Here is a 10509-nt window from a genome sequence, read left to right on the forward strand (position 1 = left end):
TATAAAATATCTATCTTTTAGACATAGGAAACACTATAGATGATGTTAACGAGCTTTTAGCCAACTTTTGAGATGAGAATGAGAGGTGATTGAATCTTAGATTTAGTTGATTAAGGATGGAGATTGAAAAAATAGAAAGTTTCTTATTTTAGAAACTTTGTAAGACATCCATCTTTTAGACATACGAAACCCTAGAGATGTTGTCAAGTAGATTTTAGCCAAGTTTTGAGATGAGGATGAGATGGTATTGAATCTTAGATTTAGTTGATGAAGGATGGAGATTGAAAAAATAGAAAGTTTCTTATTTTAGAAACTTTATAAAACATCTGTGTTTTAGACATACGAAGCCCTAGAGAAAATACCAACGAGCTTTTAGCCAAGTTTTGAGATAAGAATGAGAGGGTATTGAATCGTAGATTTAGTTGATGAAGGATGGAGATTGAAAAAGTAGAAGGTTTCTTATTTTAGAAACTTTATTAAATATCAATCTTTTAGACTTAATAAACCTTAGAGATGGTGTCAATGAGCTTTTAGCCAAGTTTTAAGATCAAGATGATATGGTTTTGAATCTTAAATTTAGTTTACGACGGATGGAGATTGAAAAATTGAAAGTCTCATAGTTTAGAAACTATATAAAACATCAATCTTTTAGACATATGAAACCCTATAGAGAGTTTCGTGTTTTAGGAACTGTATAAAATATCAATCTTTTAGCCAAGTTTTGGGATGAGAATGAGATGGTATTGAATCTTATATTTAGTTGATGAAGGATGGATATTTAAAATAAAGAGAATGATTTTTATTTTAGGAACTTTATAAAACATCCATCTTTTAGACATATGAAACCCTATAGATGATGTCAACGTGCTATTAGCCAACTTTTGAGATGAGAATGAGAGGTATTGAATCATATATTTAGTTGCTAAAGGATGGAGATTGAAAAAGTAGAAAGTTTCTTATTTTAGAAACTGTATAAAACATCCATCTTTCAGACATAGGAAACCCTATATATGGTGTCAAGGAACTTTTAGCCGAGTTTTGTGATGAGGATGAGATGATATTGAATCTTAGATTTAGTTGATGAATAATAGAGATTTAGAAAATAGAAGGTTTCTTCTTTTAGAAACTTTGTAAGACATCTATCTTTTAGCAAAGGAAACTTTAGGATTGGTGTTAAGCAGCTTTTAGCCAAGTTTTGAGATGAGGATGAGATGGTATTGAATCTTAGATTTAGTTAATAAAGGATAGAGATTGAAAAAAATAGAAAGTTAGTTATTTTAAAAAATCTAAAAAATATTCATCTTTTAGACATATGAGACCCTAGAGACGGTGTCAATGAGCTTTTAACCATGTTTTGGGATGAGGATGAGAGGGTATTGAATCTTAGATTTAGTTGATTAATGATGGAGATTGTAAAAATAGAAAGTTTCTTATTTTAGAAACTTTATCAAACATCCATCTTTTAGACATAAAAAGCCCTAGAGATGATATCAACAACCATTTAGTCATGTTTTGGGATGAGAATGAGAGGGTATTGAATCTTAGATTTAGTTGATGAAGGATGGAGATTGAAAAAATAGAACGTTTTCTATTTTAGAAACTTTATAAAATATCAATCTTTTAAACTTACTATACCTTAAAGATGGTGTGAAGAAGCTTTGAGCCAAGTTTTGAGATGAGGATGTGATATTATTGAATCTTAGATTTAGTTGATGATGGATAGAAATTGAAAAAAGAGAAAGTTTCTAATTAGAAACTTTATAAAACAAACATCTTTTAGATGTAAGAAACCCAAGATATCATGTCAAGGTGCTTTTAGCTAAGTTTTGGGATGAGGTTGAGATGGTATTGAATCGTAGATTTAGTTGGAGAAGGATAGAGATTGAAAAACAAAAAGTTTATTATTTTAGAAACTTAATAAAATATCCATGTTTTAGACATAGGAAACCCTATAGATGGTGTCCATGAGCTTTTAGCTAAGTTTTGAGATTATGATTAGATGATATTGAATATTAGATTTAGTTGATTAAGGATGGAGATTATAAAATATAAAGTTTCTTATTTTAGAAACTATATAAAACATCAATCTTTTAGACATAGGAAACCTCATAGATGATGTCAATGAGCTTTTTGCAAAGTTTTGAGATGAGGATGAGATGATATTGAATCTTCGATTTAGTTGATGAAGGATGGAGATTGAAAAAATAGAAAGTTTCATCAATCTTTTAGACATAGGAAACCCAAAAGATGGTGTCGTGGAGCTTTTAGCCAAGTTTTGAGATGTGGATGAGATGGTACTGAATGTTAGAAATAGTTTATAAAGGATGAAGACTGAAAAAATAGAAAGTTTCTTATTTTAGAAACTTTACAAAACATCAATCTTTTAGATGTAGGAGACCCTAGACACGGTGTCAACGAGCTTTTTGCCATATTTTGATATGAGGATGAGCTGATATTGAATCTTAGATTTAGCAGATTAAGGATGGAGATTGAAAAAATAGAAAGTTTGTTGTTTTAGAAACTTTATAAAACATCAATCTTTTAAACATAGGAAGCCCTAGAGATGATATCAACGTGCATTTAGCCAAGTCTTAGGATGAGAATGAGAGGGTATTGATTCTTAGATTTAGTTGATGAATGATGGAGATTGATAAAATAGAAGGTTTCTTATTTTAGAAACTTTACAAAGTATCAATCTTTTAGACTTAATAAACCCTAGAGATGGTATCAAGGAGCTTTTAGCCAAGTTTTGAGATGAGGATGATATGGTATTGAATTTTTTAGATTTAGTTTACAACGGATGGAGATTGAAAAATATAAAGTTTCTTATTTTAGAAACTTTTTAAAACATCCATCTTTTAGACATATAAAACCCTAGAGATGATGTCAACGAGCTTTTAGCCAAGTTTTGGGATCAGAATGAGAGGGTATTGAATCTAAGATTTCGTTGATGAATGATGGAGGTTGAAAAAATAGAAAGTTTCTTATTTTAGAAATTTGTAAAACATCAATCTTTTAGACTTAGTAAATCATAGTGATGGTTTAAAGAAGGTTTTAGCCAAGTTTTGAGAGATAGGAAACCCTAGAGAATGGGTTAAGGAGCTTTTAGCCAAGTTTTGAGGTGAGTATGAGATGGTATTGAATCTTAAATTTAGTTGATAAAGAATGAAGATTGAAAAAATAGAAAGTTTCATATTTTAAAACTTTGGAAAACATCCATCTTTTAGACATAGGTATCAAGGAGCTTTTAGCTAAGTTTTGAGATGAGGATGAGATGATATTGAATCTTACATTTAGTTGATGAAGGTTGGAGATTGAAAAAACGAAAGTTTCTTATTTTAGAAACTGTATAAGACTTCAATCTTTTAGACATAAGATAGATGGTGTAAAGGAGTTTTTAGCCAAGTTTTGGGATGAGCATGAGATGATATTAAATCTTATATTTAGTTGATAAAGGATGAAGATTGAAAAAATAGATAGTTTCTTATTTTAGAAATTTTATAAAACATCCATCTTTAGATATAGGGGACCCTAGACATGGTGTCAAAGGGCTTTTAACCATGTTTAGGGATTACGATGAGATGATACTGAATCTTAGATTTAGTTGATGAAGGATTGAGATTGAAAAAAGAGATAGTTTCTTCTTTTAGAAACTTTATAAAATATCCAGCTTTTAGACATTGGAAGCCCTAGAGTGGATGTGAATGAGCTTTTAGCTAAGTTTTGGGATGGGAATGAGAGGGTATAAAATCTTAGATTTAGTTGATAAAAGATGGAGATTGAAAAAATAGAAAGTATCTTATTTTAGAAACTTTATCAAACATCCGTCTTTTAGACTTAGGAAGCCCTAGAGATGATATCATCGAGCATTTAGCCAAGTTTTGGGATGAGAATGAGAGGGTATTGAATCTTAGATTAGGTTGATGAAGGATGAAGATTGAAAAAATAGAAAGTTTCTTATTTTAGAAACTTTATTAAATATCAATCTTTTAGACTTAGTAAACCGTAAAGATTGTGTCAATGAGCTTTTAGTTAAGTTTTGAGATGAGAATGAGAGGGTATTGAATCTTAGATTTAGTTGATGAAGGATAGAGATGGAAAAAATAGAAAGTTTCTTATTTTAGAAACTGTATAAAACTTACATATTTTAGACATAAGAAACCCTAGAGATGTTGTCAATGTGCTATTAGATAAGTTTTGGGATGAGGATGACATGGTATTGAATTGTAGATTTAGTTGGAGAAGGATAGAGATTGAAAAATAGAAAGTTTCTTATTTTAGAAACATTATAAAACATCGACCTTTTAGACATAGGAAACCCTATAGATGGTGTGAACGAGCTTTTAGCCAAGTTTTGAGATTTGGATTAGATGGTATTGAATCTTAGATTTAGTTGATCAATGATGGAGATTGTATATTAGAAAGATTCTTATTTTTGAAACTTTATAAAACATCAATCTTTTAGACATAGGAAACCCCATAGATGGTGTCAAGAAACTTTTAGCCAAGATTTGAGATAAGGATTAGATGGTATCGAATCTTTCATATATTTGAACAAGGATTGTGATTGAAAAAATAGAAAGTTTCTTATTTTAGAAACTTTATTAAACATCTAACTTTTAGACATTAGAAACCCTAGAGATGGTGTGAAGGAGCTTTTAGCTAAGTTTTGAGATGAGGATGAGATGATATTGAATCTTAAATTTAGTTGATGAAGGATGGAGATTGAAAAAATAAAAAGTTTCTTATTATTGAAACTTTGTAAGAAATCAATCTTTTAGACATAGGAAACCCAAAACTTGGTGTCGATGAGGTTTTAGACAAGTTTTGAGATGAAGATGAGATGGTATCGAATCTTAGATTTAGTTTATAAATGATGAAAATTGAAAAAATAGAAAGTTTCTTATTTTAGAAACTTTACAAAACATCAATCTTTTAGAGGAAGGAGACCTTAGACAGGGTGTGAAGGTGCTTTTAGCCATGTTTTGGGATGAGGATGAGATGATATTGAATCTTAGATTTAGTTGATGAATGATGAAATTGAAAAAATAGAAAGTTTCTTATTTTAGAAACTTTATAAAACATCTATCTTTTAGACATAGGAAGCCCTAGAGGTGATATCAATGAGCTTTTAGCTAAGTTTTGGAATGAGAACGAGAGGGTATTGAATTTAGATTTAGTTGTTGGAGGATGGAGATTGAAAAAATAGAAGGTTTCTTATTTTAGAAACTTTACAAAATATCAATATTTTAGACTTAATAAACCCTAGAGATGGTGTCGTAGAGCTTTTAGCCAAGTTTTGAGTTGAGGATGATATGGTATTGAATCTTAGATTTAGTTTACGACGGATGGAGATTGAAAAATTGAAAGTCTCTTATTTTAGAAACTTTATAAAACATCAATCTTTTAGACATATGAAACCCTAGAGATGATGTCAACGAGTTTTTAGCCAAGTTTTGGGTTCACAATGAGAGGGTATTGAATCTTAGATTTCGTTGATGAAGGATGGAGATTCAAAAAATAAAATGTTTCTTATTTTCGAAACTTTTTAAAACATCAATATTTTAGACTTAGTAAATCCTAGAGATAGTGTAAAAAAGGTTTTTGTTAAGTTTTGAGATTAGGAAGAGTTTTGAGATGAGGAAGTATTTGTTTTCATTCTTAGATTTAGTTGATGATGGATGGAGATTTAAAAATAGAAAGTTTCTTATTTTAGAAACTTTATAAAGCATCCATCTTTTAGACATTGGAAACCCTAGAGATGGTGTCATGGAGTTTTTTGCCAAGTTTTTGGGTGAGGATGATATGGTATTGAATCTTAGATTTAGTTGATAGAGAATGGAGATTGAAAAATAGAAAGTTTCTTATTTTAGAAACTTAAAAACACATCCATCTTTTAGACATAGGAGACCGTAGATATGGTGTCAAGGGGCTTTCAGCCTAGTTTTGGGATGATGATGTGATGGTATTGAATCTTAGATTTGGTTGATGAAGGATGGAGATTGAAAAAATAGAAAGTTTCTTATTTTGAAAACTTTATAAACATCAATCTTTTAGACATAGGAAACCTTAGAGATGATGTCAATGAGCTTTTAGCCAAGTTTTGGGATGAGAATGAGAGGGTATTGAATCTTAGATTTAGTTGATGTAGGATGGAGATTGAAAAAATAGAAAGTTTCTTACTTTTGAAACTTTATAAAACATCAATCTTTTAGATTTAGTAAACCCTAGAGATGGTGTGAATGAGCTTTTAGCCAAGTTTTGAGATAATGATGAGATGGTATTGAATCTTAGATTTAGTTGATGAAGGATGGAGATTGAAAAAATAGAAAGTTTTTTATTTTAGAAACTTTATAAAGCATCTATGTTTTAGACATTCCTAGAGATGGTGTCCACACATCACATCTAACATCTATGCCTAAAAAGGGTTGGTATCAATATCATTTATCATCAGAATGAGCACTTGAATCCACCGTCTCTCAGGGAGGCGGAGAAGACTAGAGCCAATCCAATGCCAAATAACCCTGCTACCTGTCTTCACATATCACATCTAATCCTAACTCATCACATCTAAGAAAGCGGTAAACAAACGCATGCATAATAACTATAGCTAAAGAGACAAACCTGTACAATGAGCAAAAGCCAGTAGATGATAGCAAAAGTAATAATCAGCAATAATAAAGAGCTACAGCTAAGCATGTGAGAGCTACAGCTAAACATGTGAGTAATCAAATTAGAAAATAATCCTGGTCTGAAAGAAGACATACTGTCATGGTCTTATGCAAGAAACAATGATAACTACAAACACAAATCCTAAGACTCTAATTATTTTTTTGCCTGAATCTTGGATAGTCTGATGTTCATCTGAAGCAGCCTACGCATCCTCGCCTCTACAGGAATTAAGGCCACATAGTTCTCGCACCTATTCTAAACTACAATGTCTAACAAATCTGAGACTGCTATCTTAGACTCAATCAACTATACTTGACTAATTGTTAATAGCTTATTGCATATGATTAGTTAGGTTCCACTTGTTTGTGAGTTTTAAGACTACCTATATGTCCTAACTAATGCTAGTTAGCCCTAAACTAATGCTGGTGGGCCCTACATCCTAAGTGCACTGGGCTGTGATCCTAAAGAAGATAATGAGCTATAGAGCTTTTAGCCAAATTTTGGGATGAGGATGAGATGGTAGTGAATCTTAGATTTAGTTTATTACGGATGACGATTGAAAAATTGGAAGTTTCTTATTTTAGACACTTTATAAAACATCCATCTTTTAGACATCAGAAACCCTACAGATGATGTCAACGAGCTTTTAGCCAGGTTTTGGGATCAGAATGAAAGGGTGTTGAATCTTAGATTTAATTGATGAAGGATAGAGACTAAAAAATAGAAAGTTTCTAATTTTTGAAACTTTATAAGACATCCATCTTTTAGACATACGAAACCCTAGAGATGGTGTCAAAGAGCATTTACCTAAGTTATGAGATGAGGATGGGATGGTATTAAATCTTAGATTTAGTTGACAAAGGATGGAGAATGAAAAAATAGAAAGTTTCTTATTTTAGAAACTTCAAAAAACATCTATCTTTTAGACAGAGGAGACCCTAGAGAATGTGTCGAGGAGCTTTTCGCCATGTTTTGGGCTGAAGATGAGATGATATTGAATCTTAGATTTAGTTGATGAAAGATGGAGATTGAAAAAATAAAAAGTTTCTTATTATAGATACTTAATAAAACATCCATCTTTTAGACATAAGAAACCCTAGAGATGATGTCAACGAGCTTTTAGCAAAGTTTTTGGATGAGAATGAGAAACTACTAAATTTTAGATTTAGTTGATGAAGGATGTAGATTGAAAAAATAGAAAGTTTCTTATTTTAGAAACTTTATAAAACATCAATTTTTTAGATTTAATAAACCCTAGAGATGGTGTCAAGGAGCTTTTAGGTAATGTTTGAGATGAGGATGAGATGGTATTGAATCATAGATTTAGTTGATAAAGTGTGGAAATTGAAAAAATAGAAAGTTTCTTATCCTAGAAACTTATAAAACATCCATCTTTTAGACGTAGGAAACCCTAGAGGTGGGGTCAAAGAGCTTTTAGCCAAGTTTTGAGTTGAGGATGAGATGGTATTGAATCTTAGATTTAGTTGATAAAGGATGGAGATTGAAAAAATAGAAAGTTTCCTTTTTTAGAAAGCTTATAAACATCCATATTTTAGACATAGGAGACCCTAGAGATGGTGTGAATAGGCTTTTACCTAAGTTTTGGGATGATAAGATGGTATTAAATCGTAGATTTAGGTGATGAAGTTGGAGATTGAAAAAGTCGAAATTTCTTATTTTAGAAACTTTATAAAACATCAATATTTTTAACATATGAAACCCTAGACATGGTGTGAAGGAGCTTTTGGCCAAGTTTTGAGATGAGGATGAGATGATATTGAATCTTAGATTTAGTTAATGAATGATGGAGATTGAAAAAAATATAAAGTTTCGTATTTTAGACACTTTATAAAACATCAATCTTTTACACATAGTAAACCCTAGAGATGGTGTCAAGGAACTTTGCCAAGTTCTGTGATGAGGATGAGATGGATAAAAGCTCCTTGACACGATCTCTAAGGTTTCTAATGTCTAAAATATAGATGTTTTTTAAAGTTTATAAAATCTGAAACTTTCTATTTTTTCAATATCCATCCTTCATCAACTAAATCTAAGATTCAATACCCTCTCATACTCATCCCAAAACTTAGCAAAAAGCTCGTTGACATCATCTCTATGGTTTTAATACCATAAAAGATGGATGCTATATAAAGTTTAAAAAATAAGAAACTTTATATTTTGTCAATCTCGATCCATCATCAACTAAATCTAAGATTCAATAACATTTCATCGTCATCCCAAAACTTGGCTAAAAGCTCATTGACACCATCTTTAAGGTCTCCTATGTTTTAAAGATGGATGTTTTACAAAGTTTCTACAATCAGAAACATTCTGTTTTTTCAATCTAAATCCTTCATCAACTAATTCAAAGTTATCTCATCCTTATCTCAAAATTTGGCTAAAACCTCATTGACACTATCTGTAAGGTTTCCTATGTCTAAAAGATGGATGTTCTATAAAGTTTCAAAAATCAGAAACTTTCTATTTTTTCAATCTCCATCCTTGATCAACTAAATCTAAGATTCAATACCATCTAAAGCTCATCTCAAAACTTAACTCAAAGCTCCTTGCCACCATACAGATGGTTTCCTATGCCTAAAAGATTGATGTTTTATAAAGTTTCTTTAGATCAGAAACTTCCTGTTTTTCAATCGCCATCCTTCATCAACTAAATCTAAAATTCAATACCATCTCATCCTCATATCAAAACTTGGCTAAAAGCTCCTTGACACCATCCCTAGGGTTTCTTATGTCTAAAAGATAGATATTTTATAAAGTTTTTAAAATAAGAGACTTTTTATTTTTTCTCCATCCTTCATCAACTAAATTTAAGAATCAATATCATTGCTAACTCATCCAAAAAGAAGGCTAAAAGATGGATGTAGGGTCTCATATGTCTAAAAGATGGATGCTTCATAAAGTTTCTAAAATAAGAAATTTTCTATTTTTTCAATCTCCATCCTTTATCAACTAAATCTAAGATTCAATACCCTCTTATTCTCATTTCAAAACTTGGCTAAAAACTCGTTGAAATGATCTCTAGGGTTTAGATACCCTAAAAGATGAATCTAGATGCTCCTTGACACCATCTCTATGGTTTACTAAGTCTAAAATATTGATGTTTTATAAAGTTTCTAAAATAAGAAACTTTTTATTTTTTCAATCTCCATTCTTCATCAACCAGATCTAAGATTCAATACCCTCACATTCTCATCTCGAAACTTAGCTAAAAGCTCCTTGACATCATCTCTAGGGTTTCTTATGTCTAAAAGATGAATGTTATGTAAAGTTCATAAAATAAGAAACTTTCTATTTTTTCAATCTCCATCCTTAATCAACTAAATCCAAGATTCAATATCACTTCATCATTATCTCAAAACTTGGCTTAAAGCTTCATGACACCATCTGTAGGGTTTTCTATGTCTAAAAGATGTTTGTTTTATAAAGTTTCAAAAATCAGAAACTTTCTATTTTTTTAATTCTCATCCTCATCCTAAAAATTACCTAAAAGCTCCCTTACACCATCTATAGGATTTTCTATGTCGAAAAGATTGATGTTTTAGAAATTTTCTAAAAGCACAAACTTTCTATTTTTTCAGTCTCCATACTTCATCAATTAAATATAAGATTCATTACCATCGCATCCTCATCTCCAAACTTGGCTAAAAGAGCCTTCACACAATCTCTAGGGTTTCATATGTCTAAAAGATAGATGTTTTATAGAGTTTCTGAAAGAATTTTTTTTATTTCTTCCTCATCTTTTTTAACTAAATCTATGATTCAATACCATCGCTACCTCATCCCAAAATTTGGCACAAAGCTCTCTGACACCATCTC

The sequence above is a fragment of the Tasmannia lanceolata genome, unplaced genomic scaffold (genome assembly GCF_043159265.1).
Source record: "Tasmannia lanceolata isolate RefF3 unplaced genomic scaffold, GAP_Taslan_0.1 ptg000015l, whole genome shotgun sequence".
In the NCBI taxonomy this organism is placed as follows: Eukaryota; Viridiplantae; Streptophyta; class Magnoliopsida; order Canellales; family Winteraceae; genus Tasmannia; species Tasmannia lanceolata.